A 15,498-nucleotide genomic window follows, 5' to 3' on the forward strand; every position below is an offset into this window, starting at 1 on the left:
GATTAACCATCAGCTCTCAGGTAACAGAAAGCAGTATATATCTCAACTTCACTTCATCCCAATAGAAAGGCTGCACATGTTCAGTGTGAGATATCACGGGCAATCTCAGTCCCCAGGTGAACACTGAGTGCAGACAGTGAGAGACACTCGATGGTCAGTGTGAGATATCATGGGGTATCTCAGTCCCCAGGTGAACACTGAGTACAGACAGTGAGAGACACTCGATGGTCACTGTGAGATATCATGGGGTATCTCAGTCCCCAGGTGAACACTGAGTACAGACAGTGAGAGACACTCGATGGTCAGTGAGAGATATCATGGGGTATCTCAGTCCCCGGGTGAACACTGAGTACAGACAGTGAGAGACACTCGATGGTCAGTGTGAGATATCATGGGGTATCTCAGTCCCCAGGTCAACACTGAGTACAGACAGTGAGAGACACTCGATGGTCACTGTGAGATATCATGGGGTATCTCAGTCCCCAGGTCAACACTGAGTACAGACAGTGAGAGACACTCGATGGTCACTGTGAGATATCATGGGGTATCTCAGTCCCCCGGTGAACACTGAGTACAGACAGTGAGAGACACTCGATGGTCACTGTGAGATATCATGGGGTATCTCAGTCCCCAGGTCAACACTGAGTACAGACAGTGAGAGACACTCGATGGTCACTGTGAGATATCATGGGGTATCTCAGTCCCCAGGTCAACACTGAGTACAGACAGTGAGAGACACTCGATGGTCACTGTGAGATATCATGGGGTATCTCAGTCTCCCGGTGAACACTGAGTACAGACAGTGAGAGACACTCGATGGTCACTGTGAGATATAATGGGGTATCTCAGTCCCCAGGTGAACACCGAGTACAGATCATCTTCCAGTCTCCATAAACTTGGCCTCATCCAAATCCCTGCTGCTCCCCCCGTGCCCTAACTCGCACTGAGTCCCGTTCACTCATCGCCCCTCCCTATGCTCGCTGTCCTACACTGGCTCCTGGTCGAGCAACGCCTCATTTCAAACATCCTCATCCCCCACATTCAAACCCTCGATGGCCATGCCCCTCCCTCACACTGTGACATCCTCCAGCCCTACAACCCTCAATGGTCACTTCGCCTCTCCAATTCCACATTGTTTCACATCCCAAATTCCTTCAATCCTACATTGACAGCCGGTGTTTCAGCTGCCTTGGCCTTAAGCTCAGGAATTCCATCCTAAAACCTCTCTCCTCTCAACGTTTCCTGCTCCTTTAAGACACCCTTTGAAACCTACATCCTGGAGCAAGAGGGTTTCCACCTGTCCTACCATCACCTAATGTGATCCTGTATCAAATTATCTGTCTGTTTACGTTATGGACAAGTGCGTGTGATATTATGGGAGGTTAAAGGCACTATATCAATGCACGTTGTGGTTATTGTTGCCTCTGCATCCCAGTCCCCTCAGTCACTCTGTCCCACAACACATACTGGCCCCTGGATAGAGAGTGTGTTGTGCCCAGGTCTACACTTGGGGTCTATCACCATCCATGGGCACTGCCAGGAAGGGTGTGAGCGGTCAACACGGACAGCAGAGTCTGGTTCAGTTCCCTGGAGTTTCAGTGACGTTCACTTTGTGTTTCACATCCTTTATTCACTGTGTCCCTGACAATAAGGAGGGGAGCGAGTAAACTGTCTCATTTCTGTGGGTGACCACGGGACATCCCAGAATCACCCATCTGCACCATATACAAACAGCAATCTACCTGTACAATAAGTAGCGTTACAGACAGGTGGAGGCTTCAACTCATAAACAAAATAACTGCTGCAGTTTTTGATCTTTATTTCCTGGTTCTTGTGACAGCGATTTCCACCCGTGTTAAAACAAACTGTCCTGGTTACTTCCCCCTGTCCCACACTGGGATGGGAACCTGAAATGAGAGTTTATAAATATTGAAGATTGTAACTGATGTGAACAGTGCTGGAGAGTGAATGTAAATCTGATATTATAAAGGCTGAAATTACCCTGTAAAAAGCCTGGATACTGTGTGGAGCAGTGATGATGTGGGACAGCAGTCTCCGGAATCTTCTGTCCACCAGAACTGAAACAATAATCACACAGTCAGTTCCTGAACTGATGGTAAATATTAACCGTGAGGGAGACTGGTACCGTCAGAGAGTACCAGAAACTGGGAGCAATCCCTCACACTCCCTGTCCCTGTTTTATGTCCCCTTTATCCCAGGCATTGCCCTTTCCTCTCTGTCCCCGTTCTCTATTCTCTGCTGTACTGACTATGTCCTTTATTCTCCCTGTTTCTCTTTGTCGGATCCGTTTCTTCTCCATTCTCAGTCTCCCTGCAGTTCCTGTTCCTGCACTGACACTTTCTTCTCTTTTGTACATTTTCTCCTCCCTCATGAACTGGTTTACCCAGAATTTGTTCCTTTACATTACCTTTTAAATCTGTACCATCCTTGAACAAGATTCTCATCACATTTCCACTGGCTGGAGCGTGCAGGCTTTGGACAATCGATGCTCCTCCAGGGCTGGTCCAGGACTGTGTGAGTTACACACGGGTTAGTGAGTGTGGAGTCTGTGACTGAGTGACAGAAAGATGTTTAATGTTAATATAAAGTACAGTTAATGTTACACAGCAGCTTGGACCCTCCCGAAATACCAATAATCTCAGTTTCACTCTCTGCCCATGCCAAAAATCCCCAGGATTAAAGCTGGAAAAATTCCTCCTTCTTTAACCCAGGTTTCCATCTGTCTCCCAGCTCAGCCTCCCCCTCTAACTCACTGCTCACAGACAGTCCTCCCTATTCTAGATTAACCATCAGCTCTTAGGTAACAGAAAACAGTAAAGATCGCAACTTCACTTCATCCCAATAGAAAAGCTGCACATGTTCAGTGTGAGATATCATGGGGTATCTCAGTCCCCAGGTGAACACTGAGTGCAGACAGTGAGAGACACTCGATGGTCAGTGAGAGATATCATGGGGTATCTCAGTCCCCAGGTGGAGTTCGATGCGGAATAACATTCTGTTACTGCACAATCATTGACAGAGCAATAAATTAAATATTGAATATAATAACTTGAATGCTTAATAAAGATTAAAGATTACACAACTCATTATGTAAATTGCGTGATAAATTCACCAATGTATTCGTTGTGTATACGGTTGGAAATATTACACTGGAGATATTATACAGGAACTGAATGGAAACTTGGTTTTCAGGCAATGGGAAATATAAACTAACACATGACTATAAATGATAATTTAACTATACAAATCTCTAAATATCGGGATCACATTAGAAACTTAAATACAGCTCTATAATGGAGGAAAACTTTAAATGTACCAGTATTTACAGAACCAGTGAATTTGTATAAATAAAAGCAATGATTTCACAGTATCTGGGAGAGAGATCAGTAATATTAATCAATAATACAAGTAGTTAATACATGTAGGATTCACAGCAGAGAAATAGGCCATTCGGCCCCTCTGCTCCCTGCCTCCTCCCACCCTATCAGCAATACCTCGATCAGATTTCCCCCCTCAGTCTGAACTTTCATGGGGAAATGAGCCCCAACTTGTTCAATATTTTCAGCTAAGTTAAAACCACTGAGATCTTCAATCTTGCTTGCGATACCTTCTGCACAGTCTCCAGTGTCTCTGTATCTTTTTTGTAATATAGAGACCAGAACTCTGCTCAGTATTCACACAATAACCATCACAGACACATACATTGTTCACTCTGATTAGTAATGATCAGTCTAAATAATAGGAAAGTAATTATTTAAATATAAACTCCATGTGTGAACCTCTCCAACCGGTTTTCAACCCTGAAACCGCCCTGATCGAAATTACAAATAACAAGAAACTGTGGGAGGTTTTTGTCCCCAAAGACTTTAGGTAAACGCGGTGGAGTTTGTCTGGAATGGAAATGACTCACTCAGGGAACACAGGATCAGCAGCAGAGTCCTCATCTCACTGGGTGATATTCTGGAAAGGGAAATGCAGAGTTAGTGTTCGAGAGAGTTAATGGAATGGGGAATCAGAGGGAAATTTAAATAGTGAGTGGGGGAGAGGGATCAGAGGGTTTATCTGTTTATACTCAGTCAACTCAAACTCTCTCTCCCACACACAGACTCTGACAGACAGAGGTGAGCTCTCCCTCCCTCCCTCACTGGGATACTACAGACAGAGTTGAGCTCTCCCTCCCTCCCTCACTGGGATTCTACAGACAGAGGTGAGCGCGACCTCTCTCCCTCAGAGACCCCTACAGAGAGAGGTGAGCTCTCCCTCCCTCCCTCACTGGGATACTACAGACAGAGGTGAGCTCTACCTCTCTCCCTCAGAGACTCCTACAGACAGAGGTGAGCTCTCCCTCCTTAAATGTCCTTGAGAGACACCAATTCCTTGACTCCAGTCCTTCCCTGCTTCTCTGTCGCAATACCATCAGTGATTAAACCGTATGTGTTTTACAGACCTGCCATCTCTCTCCTCCACGTCCCTCTCCAGTCTCCCTGTATAGACACCCTTCTAATAATCAGGTCCATTACTGAGCCCTGTATGCGGTCAGGACAGGCAGGACCCACACCCCCGAGTCAACACCTAGCTAGTGACATACTCCAGAACTTTTTTTAAACAGTCCGCCCGTACCCAACTGCTTACCAGAGTCTCCAAAGGAGGTGTCACTGGGTGGGAGATGCAGTGGGTTCAGTTCCAGCTGCTTCCTCCTCAGTCTCGGCTCCAATCTGCTGTGAACAGTGTCAGTCTCAGTGACAGCTCCAACTCCTACATCCACCACAGCGGATTGACGTGTGACCGACGGCAGTGCTGGTTGGCTGAAACACTTATCATTTCATCAATGATGTGCAATCTGGAAGAATCCATGCAAATGAAAGGCGTTCAGTGAAAGGACTAGTGAGGAACAAACAAGGAAACATCTCTCCTGGGTGCTTGGTAACCAGCTGGGTGTTGGTGCTGTAACATGACCTGTATTCAGCTGCCCAGTATGAAGGGTGTAGGAGAGACTGGAACTGAGGGAGGGTCTGAGCATGTTCTGGTCAGTATTGGACAATGGGTTGTAATATGTGTGAAATTGCTCAGTGTTGATGCTCAGAGGGGTTCGGGTGCTCCTTGTACACAGAAAGCCAGCACACAGGTACAGTGGGCAATTAGGAAGGCCAATGGCCTGTTGGCCTTTATTGCAATGGGGCTGAAGTTCAAGAGATAGAAGCCTTGGAACAATTGCACAGGACTTTGGTGAGACCGCACCTTGCCCAGTTTCAGTCTCCTTATGGAAGGGCGGATATGGTTGTCTTGGGGATTGGTGCAGCCAACATTCCCAACATTGCTTCCGGCGATGAGAGAGGCATCTGGGATAAGAGATTGAGTGGATCGGGCCTGTACTCTGTGGAGGTTGGAAGAGCTCTCAGATTCGAAGCGGGTTGGACAGGGTCAAAGCTGTTTTTCCTGGCTGAAACATCCAGAACACAGCAGGGAAAAATTCTCCCAAAAATCCCCGATAATTTCAGGCCGAGTTGAGGAGCAGTTTCTTCAATCAGAGAGCTGTGAGTCTTTGGAATTCTCTAGCCCAGACGGCTGTGGATGCCCAATCGCTGAGTATACTCAAGGCTGAGACCGATAGATCTTTGGTGAGTCCATAGTGTGGGAGAGTGGAACTGAAGCCAAAGATCAGCCATGATCTTGTTGAATGGCGGAGCAGGCTTGAGGGGCCCTCTGGCCTACTCCTGCTTGCATTTCGCTCTCAAATTGCCGATTCTAACACTGGAATACAAGGAAGTTCTTCCAACCCACTGTGCATCCATCGTCCATTCTGAGGCTGCCTGATGTGGGCGTGTCCCTGTGACCAACAGATTTGAAAGTTGCACGCTGTGCATCAGAGGCCAGACAATGAGAGCCTTGACAAAGTCTGAGGTTGTCGTGTTTTGCAGTGACTGAGGACATTGCACTGCCCATATCAGAGGCACAGATCTCCCAAAGACCGCAAACCGAGCTAATTATGCAAACAAGACCAAGGAGAGAGAGAGTTTGTGTAACATAGGGACAGGAGCAGGAAATTCAGTCCCTCAAACCTGCTCCACCATTCAGCTCCACCCTGGCTCATCTGTACCTGAACTCCATTGAGCTGCCTTTGTATTGTAACACGCTTGTAAATTTCAATCATACACAGTTAAACTGGTAGCTTTAGTCCCAGCCTGATGTATAATCACCCTCTTGATTTCCCATCCTGACAGTTAACTTAGTGACCATTGTGATCCTGTCTCGGGGAAAGTGCGGTCTCTCCAAATGTGTCACTGACTACCTGGTGACCATGGCAGCGGTGGATCTACTGGTCATTGTCATCGATCTGATACTGAGGCACATTCCGATTTACTATATGATGGAGTTTCTTACCTTGCTTTTGATCCCCGTGTGTAATATTCACACCGTCCTGCTTTACACAGACACAGACTGTTCTGTCTGGTTCACCGTCACTTTCACCTTCGATCGATTTGTGGCCATTTGTTGCCAGAAGTTGAAAATAAAATATCACACTGACAAAACGGTGGCTGTGGTTCTCAGAACAGTGACTGGACTGAGTTTTCTAAAGAACATTTTCTGGTATTTTATGTACACGGGTCATTATTGGGTTCAGAATTTCCCCTGGTTTTGTCTCGTAACAATCGATGCTCAGAAGTCACCGCTATGGGTGACAATCGAATTCCTTCATTATATTCTAACCCCAGGGGTCCCATTTGTTCTGTGGTTACAAGGGCAGGTGAGAGGCTGGGAATCCTGAGGTGAGTAACTCACCTCCTGACTCCACAAAGGCTGTCCACCATCTCCAAGGCACAAGTCAGCAGTGTGATGGAATACTCTCCACTTGCCTGGATGGGTGCAGCTCCAACAACACTCAAGAAGCTCGATACCATCCAGGACAAAGCAGCCCGCTTGATTGGCACCCCATCCACAAACATTCACTCCCTCCACCACCGACACACAGTGGCAGCAGTGTGTACCATCTACAAGATGCACTGCAGCAACACACCAAGGCTCCTTTGACAGCACCTTCCAAACCCGTGACCTCTACCACCTAGAAGGTCAAGGGCAGCAGACACAATGGGAACACCACCACCTGCAAATTCCCCTTCAGATTGTAACATTGCATAGTGAGATGTGGGGTCAGGTATACACCCAGAGTGAGTAGTGAGGGACTGGAGTCTGGTGCAAACCCAGGGCGAATAGTGAGGGACTGGAGTCAGGTGTACACCCAGGTCGAGGAGTGAGGGAGTGGAGTCAGGTGTGCACCCAGGGCGCATAGTGAGGGACTGGAGTTAGGTGTACACCCAGAGCGAGTAGTGAGGGACTGGAGTCAGGTGTACACCCAGAGCGAGTAGTGAGGGACTGGAGTCAGGTGTACACCCAGGTCGAGTAGTGTGGGACTGGAGTCAGGTGTACACCCAGAGCGAGTAGTGAGGGACTGGAGTCAGGTGTTCACCCAGGTCGAGTAGTGTGGGACTGGAGTCAGGTGTACACCCAGGTTGAGTAGTGAGGGACTAGAGTCAGGTGTACACCCAGGTCGAGTAGTGAGGGACTGGATTCAGGTGTACATCCAGTTCGCGTAGCGAGTAGTGAGGGACTGGAGTCAGGTGTACACTCAGGCTGAGTAGTGAGGGAGTGGATTCAGGTGTGCACCCAGGTCGAGTAGAGAGGGACTGGAGTCAGCTGTACAACCAGTTCGAGTAGCGAGGGACTGGATTCAGGTGTACATCCAGTTCGAGTAGTGAGGGACTGGAGTCAGGTGTACACCCAGGCTGATTAGTGAGGGACTGGAGTCAGGTGTGCACCCAGGTAGAGTAGTGAGGGACTGGAGTCAGATGTCCACCCAGGTCGAGTAGTGAGTGACTGGAGTCAGGTGTACACCCAGTTCGAGTAGTGAGGGACTGGAGTCAGGTGTGCACCCAGGTCGAGTAGTGAGGGACTGGAGTCAGATGTCCACCCAGGTCGAGTAGTGAGTGACTGGAGTCAGGTGTACACCCAGTTCGAGTAGTGAGGGACTGGATTCAGATGTCAGAACCTGCTGAAGGAGATGTAAATATTTTGTATTCTCACCGGTAATTTATTCCTCAAATCAATGGGAGTCACAACACTGAATGTCAGATGTCAGACATTTATTAAACAATCATTCATTAAATAAACAGAAAACCCAAAGTTTCCAGCAAAACCCACTGAGTTTTAACCTGAGAATTAAAACGTGTTACAGCCAGCAGATCAGTATACAGATTGGACAGATCTTAACCAGGTTCCAGTCTGTCTGTCCCAACTCCCACTTTTTATATCTTTTCCTTCCCCCAATACATCACAATTTGTCTCTGTAACCTCCTCCGTCCCCGACAACCCTCCCTATCTCTGTAACCTCCTCCGTCCCCAACAACCCTCCCTATCTCTGTAACCTCCTCCTTCCCCGACAACCCTCCCTATCTCTGTAACCTCCTCCAGCCCCTACAACCCTCCCTATCTCTGTAACCTCCTCCATCCCCGAAAACCCTCCCTATCTCTGTAACCTCGTCGGTCCCCGACAACCCACCCTATCTCTTTAACCTCCTCCGTCCCCGACAACCCTCCCTATCTCTGTAACCTCCTCCTTCCCCGACAACCCTCCCTATCTCTGTAACCTCCTCCAGCCCCTACAACCCTCCCTATCTCTGTAACCTCCTCCGTCCCCGAAAACCCTCCCTATCTCTGTAACCTCCTCCGTCCCCGACAACCCTCCCTATCTCTGTAACCTCCTCCTTCCCCGACAACCCTCCCTATCTCTGTAACCTCCTCCAGCCCCTACAACCCTCCCTATCTCTGTAACCTCCTCTATCCCCGAAAACCCTCCCTATCTCTGTAACCTCCTCCGTCCCCGACAACCCTCCCTATCTCTGTAACCTCCTCCAGCCCCTACAACCCACCCTATCTCTGTAACCTCCTCCTTCCCCGACAACCCTCCCTATCTCTGTAACCTCCTCCAGCCCCTACAACCCTCCCTATCTCTGTAACCTCCTCCATCCCCGAAAACCCTCCCTATCTCTGTAACCTCCTCCGTCCCCGACAACCCTCCCTATCTCTGTAACCTCCTCCATTCCCTACAACCCTCCCTATCTCTGCAACCTCCTCCAGCCCCTACAACCCTCCCTATCTCTGTAACCTCCTCCAGCCCTACAACACTCCCTATCTCTGTAACCTCCTCCATTCCCTACAACCCTCCCTATCTCTGTAACCTCCTCCGGCCCCTACAACCCCCACCCCCCCCTATGTCTGTAACCTCCTCCGGCCTTCCAACCCTCCAATAACTCTGTACTCCTCCAATTTAAATAAAAAATCTTGTTAAACCCTGTTGAAATCCCGCATTACAGCCCCTTCCAAATATAATCTCATCAGTAAATCAATACACCCTGTTAAAACAGATACTAAACACCTCAGAAAGCTTTCAATAAACTGACATTTAAACCCTTTTAAACACCTTTAAAACCCGGTTATATGTCCTTCTAAAACCCTTTAGAATCCCTAAATAAAGCGACTTTAATCTATTTCAAAACAACATCATAAACCATTTAAACAGCTTTAAGACAATAAAATAAACGATTTTAAACTTCTTCGGAACTCGATTACAAACCTTTTCTGAACAGCTGTGAAAACCCCTTTATAAACCCATTTAAAATTATCTTTAAAAGCACGATAGAAACTACTTTTAAACACCTTTAATATCCCTTTAGAAACCCATTTCAATAACTTTTGAAGCCCTTTATAAATCCCTTTTAAAACATCTTACAAAACACATTTTGAACACACACACAGACACAGACACACACACACAGACACATACAGATAAACACACACAGACAAACACACACACAGACACAGACACAGACACATACAGATAAAAACACACACACAGACACAGACAAACACACACACACACAGACACATACAGATAAACACACACGAACACACACAGACAAACACAGACACACAGACACAAACACACAAACACAAACACATACAGATAAACACACACGAACACACACAGACAAACACACACACAGACACAGACACAGACACACAAACACACAAACACAAACAGACAGAAACACATCAGCCCAGATCGGGTTGTAATCCACCCGCTGACAATCCCGGATCGTCCGGCTCATTTCCTTTTCTTCTTCCCAACGTTATCCGGCTCCCCACCTCCAGACGTCAGCCGTACTTTCTTGCACGGGAGATGGTCTCTTAGCATGTCCTCTACCTGGGAATGGATGGGAATCACCCGGTGAGGAGTCAGCTACGATAGGGAGGGATTGCAGTTATACCGCAACTCACCGCAGGCTCTCAGGAAACATCAGCGAGACCCCAACACCAGGGGGGAATCTCCTTCACACCAAGGGGAGTCTCCTCCCCTTAACACCAGGTTACTGGCTGCTCATTGAACATCTGAGGAATCCCTTTCCCAGCAGTTCAATCAAACATTTTCCATCGATTGAGGAAGGGAATGCCCATCACTGACCACTTCTCAATGCCAACTGCCAATGGGCAGTTAATGCCAACCAGAAATGGGTAAGCACTGGGAATTAGGAATCCTGACTGGGAATGATTTCTGAATGCTAACTAGCGATGGTTATTCAATGCTAACTAGGAGTGGTTAATCAGTGTTAACCAGGGATGATCTATTAAGGCTGACCAGGCCTGGTTACGCAATGCCAGCCTTGCCCAGCGATGCCAGCGCTCGGAGAATGACTGGGGAATAAATCCCTCACCTGGCGGAAATAGGCTTCCTTTTCCTCGGGAGTCTCCGGTTTCCTTTCCCCGACGTACATCACCTGGAAATCGACACTGAGCTTCTCACAGTCCTCCTCCGACAAGTCCAGCATTACTGCAACATGGAGAGGGGCAAAGTTTTCAGACACCAGCCGACCCCAAACACACCTTCACCCCCCCCCGCCCCGAGCAGAGTTAGAGGCCAGAATGCCAACCAGGTATGGTTTGGTGGGTAGGGAGAGGGGAGAGGAGGGAGCAAGCTCGGGGGTGGCAGAGCAATCGAGGGGCTCTTCGACACTGGGAGCTGCACAATCCAAGGCAGACAGCCCATGGCCAATCGCTGTCACTGAATGCCCTCCCGCAGCTCCCCGCTGAGTGTCGAGGAGGCTGCCCCACACCTCCAGCCTCACAGGGCAATGGTGAGGGGGCAATAAATGGTGTCATACCCTATGGTGATGGCACTCAAACACCGAGAGCCAATAGAAAGATAGTGTAAGGGGACTGGGTTTCCCAGTTCGTGTTGGCGAGAGATTTGCAGGATTATAAAGCAGGATATTTGGGTGGTTCCCAACAGCAAATGATCCCGGAATAAGTCAGGGACTGAGGGTTCCGGGGCTCGGACCCTGGATGATTCTGATTGGATCTTTCCTACCACCAGCTGATGGATACCTGGCCTGGAATGTCCCGCCTCTGAGGGTTTGCAGTCAGCGCCTGGTGCTGGTCCAGGACTTGTCCTCCTCCCGGGACCTGCAATGAAAAATCAGTCTCATGGGAACTGGAGGTTGGAGGAACAGCCCTGGGGAATGAGTGGCTCCTCCTGCTCTGTCTGGGCTCCTCACAGCACTGGGTCGGACATTTAACTGCTGGGAACAGATGCAAGAGACAATGCAGGAGTGAAGAAGTGAGAGAGAGAAAGAGAGAGAAGGCGAGAAAGAGGTGAGGGAGAGAGATAAATGGAAACACAGAGACAGAGATACACTGAGAGTGTGAGAGTTAGAGAGTGAGAGAGAGAGAGAGAGAAACAGGGAGAGAGGGAGTGAGAGAAAACAGAGAGAAGCACAGGGAGATAAATTGACAGACATGGAGAGAGATAGGGAGAGAAAATGATAAAGAGAGAGAGCGATAGAGAGAGAGAGAGAGACAGAGAGAAATAAACCGAGTCAGAGTTCAGTTCAATTTCTCAATATTGATATCAAAGACAGTTTCCATCAGAATTCCAGGCTCACACTCTGTCTGGAGTCAGTCATTGTGAAACTGTCCTTCAGATAGTAAAAACATCCCGAAATTTTGATGTAGGTTTACTGGAACTTAGCTCAATGTAAATATCTTTCCTGTGATTTCAGGTGCTGTAAATCTCAATTCAAACAGAGCAATGGGCTTCATTTCGAGTGGAATTGAATTCAAAGGCGGAGACATTACATTAAACATCACTAGAATCTCGGTTCGAGCACACTCGGAGCACTGTGCACTGTTCCGCTCTCCAGATCCCTCAGTTAGACCACACTCGGAGCACTGTGCACAGTTCCGCTCTCCATATCCCTCAGTTAGACCACACTCGGAGCACTGTGTACAGTTCTGTTCTCCATATCCCTCAGTTAGACCACACTCGGAGCACTGTGTACAGTTCCGGTCTCCATATCCCTCAGTTAGACCACACTCGGAGCACTGTGCACAGTTCTGTTCTCCATATCCCTCAGTTAGACCACACTCGGAGCACTGTGTACAGTTCCGCTCTCCATATCCCTCAGTTAGACCACACTCGGAGCTCTGTACACAGTTCCGCTCTCCATATCCCTCAGTTAGACCACATTCGGAGCACTGTACACAGTTCCGCTCTCCATATCCCTCAGTTAGATCACATTCGGAGCTCTGTACACAGTTCCGCTCTCCATATCCCTCAGTTAGATCACATTCGGAGCACTGTACACAGTTCCGCTCTCCATATCCCTCGGTTAGACCACACTCCGAGCACTGTGCACAGTTCCGCTCTCCATATCCCTCAGTTATACCACACTTGGGGAGGTGAATCAGGGTAGGAGGATGATTGTGTGGAATATAAACACCAGTGTGGACAAGTTGGGCTGATTCTCCTGCTCCTGTTCTGTAAATTCCACATCCACAATTCAGCTCCACAGTGTTAGACTCAGATCCTCCTGGTATCACAGACTCTCTCCCCCTCCAACACCCCGCCTGTGTTATGCCCCCTTACTAGAAGGACACAGAGTTCCCCACTGCTGACAGCTCTATCACAAGCCCTGAGTGCCCAGGCTGTTCTGAACTGGTAAATCAGAGGAAGATTGGAGAGGGTCGGAGGCAGCCTGTCCTCGGAGGAAGATCACAGTTGAGACTGAGCGAGTCTCAGGGAGTGAGTGTGTTTCAGGAGTCACATTGGGTGAAAGGTCTGATTGACACTGGTTCAGCTCCAGCTGGAGTATTGTGGTGGAGGCAGATTCAATCGAGGATTTAGAATCAAATTCGATGAATTTCTGGAGAGTAAACACGTTTGCAGGACTACAGGGAATGGGCGGGGAAGTGCAACTACTGACATTGGTCTTTCAGAGTGCTGGTATTAACTCGATGGGCCGAATGGTCTCCGTCTGTGCTCTAACCGTCCTATAATTCTAAGATCGAACCCCACAAGACGGATACCTGAGGAGGACGATACTCCTGGGGTAGAGGGTGATTTCCCCGTGGATTCTGCAACTGATTGTTTCTCTGGTCCCTGAGTTGTGGAAATCTCTGGATCAGGAAGAAAGGAGAAGAATCATGGGTGAGTGCAGGAGTGAGAGAAAATTCCAACTGGTCACACAGTACAGGTACAATGGGCTGAAGGGCCTCATTCTGTGCTCTAACCAGTCTCTGATTCTATGATTCTGTGATGATAACCCCACAAGGCAGATACCTGAGCTTCCAGAGCCCGCTGGGATAGAGGATGGACCCTCAGTGGATTCTCCAGTCGATTGTTCCTCGGATTCCTGAGTTTGGGAAGTCACGGGTTCTGTAATAAAGGGAGGGAGACATTGCAGAGTGAGACATGGAGAAAAACACAACAGGTCAACAGGATGGTACTAGTGTCAGGAGAATGTTAGATAGCAGTCTTTATAAAACCATAATCTTCCATTCTGTTCACTCCATTACTGTCTCCCGCTCAACTCGGTCTCCGAATGACACACCCCTCGGTCTCCACCCCGCAACACCTTCGGTCTCCGCCTCGCACTCCCCCCGGTCTCCGCCTCGCACTCCCCCCGGTCTCCGCCTCGCACTCCCCCCGGTCTCCGCCTCGCACTCCCCCCGGTCACTGTCTCACACTACCCTCAGTCACAATATCATACCCCCCTCAGTCTCTGTATCACACCTCCCTCAGTCTCTGTATCACACCTCCCTCAGTCTCTGTATCACACCTCCCTCAGTGTCCGTATCACACCTCCCTCAGTGTCCGTATCACACCTCCCTCAGTGTCCGTATCACACCTCCCTCAGTGTCCGTATCACACCTCCCTCAGTGTCCGTATCACACCTCCCTCAGTGTCCGTATCACACCTCCCTCAGTGTCCGTATCACACCTCCCTCAGTGTCCGTATCACACCTCCCTCAGTGTCCGTATCCCAGTCACCGTGTCACACTCCACCCCCCAGCCTCTGCGCCACACTCCCCTCAGTCTCTGCGTCTCACTCCCCTCAGTCACTGTATCACACTCCCCTCAGTCTCTGCGTCTCACTCCCCTCAGTCTCTGCGACTCACTCCCCTCAGTCTCTGCGACTCACTCCCCTCAGTCTCTGCGACTCACTCCCCTCAGTCTCTGCGACTCACTCCCCTCAGTCTCTGCGACTCACTCCCCTCAGTCTCTGCGACTCACTCCCCTCAGTCTCTGCGACTCACTCCCCTCAGTCTCTGCGACTCACTCCCCTCAGTCTCTGCGACTCACTCCCCTCAGTCTCTGCGACTCACTCCCCTCAGTCTCTGCGACTCACTCCCCTCAGTCTCTGCGACTCACTCCCCTCAGTCTCTGCGACTCACTCCCCTCAGTCTCTGCGACTCACTCCCCTCAGTCTCTGCGACTCACTCCCCTCAGTCTCTGCGACTCACTCCCCTCAGTCTCTGCGACTCACTCCCCTCAGTCTCTGCGACTCACTCCCCTCAGTCTCTGCGACTCACTCCCCTCAGTCTCTGCGACTCACTCCCCTCAGTCTCTGCGACTCACTCCCCTCAGTCTCTGCGACTCACTCCCCTCAGTCTCTGTATCACACTCCCCTCAGTCACTGCATCGCACTCCCCTCAGTCACTGCATCCCACTCCCCTCAAACACTGTATCCCACTCCCCTCAAACACTGTATCCCACTCCCCTCAAACACTGTCTACCAGACTCTTCAATATTGCTTGGACCATTGTTTTCTTGATATGCCTTAATGACATAGATTTGGATGTGTAGGGCACATTTTCAAAATTTGCAGATGACTCAAAAGTTGTGAATCACGAGGAGAATAGTGATAGACGTCAAAAGGATGTAGACAGACAGGTGGAAATGATCCGACAGGTGGAAACTGAATCCAAATGCAGAAAGGTGAGGAGAGACACAACTTGACAGTCAGAAACTGTTCCCATTGGCGGGAGGTTCCGGAACCAGAAGACACTGATTTAAGGTGGTTGGGAACAGAAGAAAGGCAACACGAGGGAAAACCTATTCACACAGCGAGAGGTTAGGGTCTGGAAT

This window comes from Heterodontus francisci, unplaced genomic scaffold (assembly GCF_036365525.1).
Source record: "Heterodontus francisci isolate sHetFra1 unplaced genomic scaffold, sHetFra1.hap1 HAP1_SCAFFOLD_234, whole genome shotgun sequence".
Taxonomy (NCBI): Eukaryota; Metazoa; Chordata; class Chondrichthyes; order Heterodontiformes; family Heterodontidae; genus Heterodontus; species Heterodontus francisci.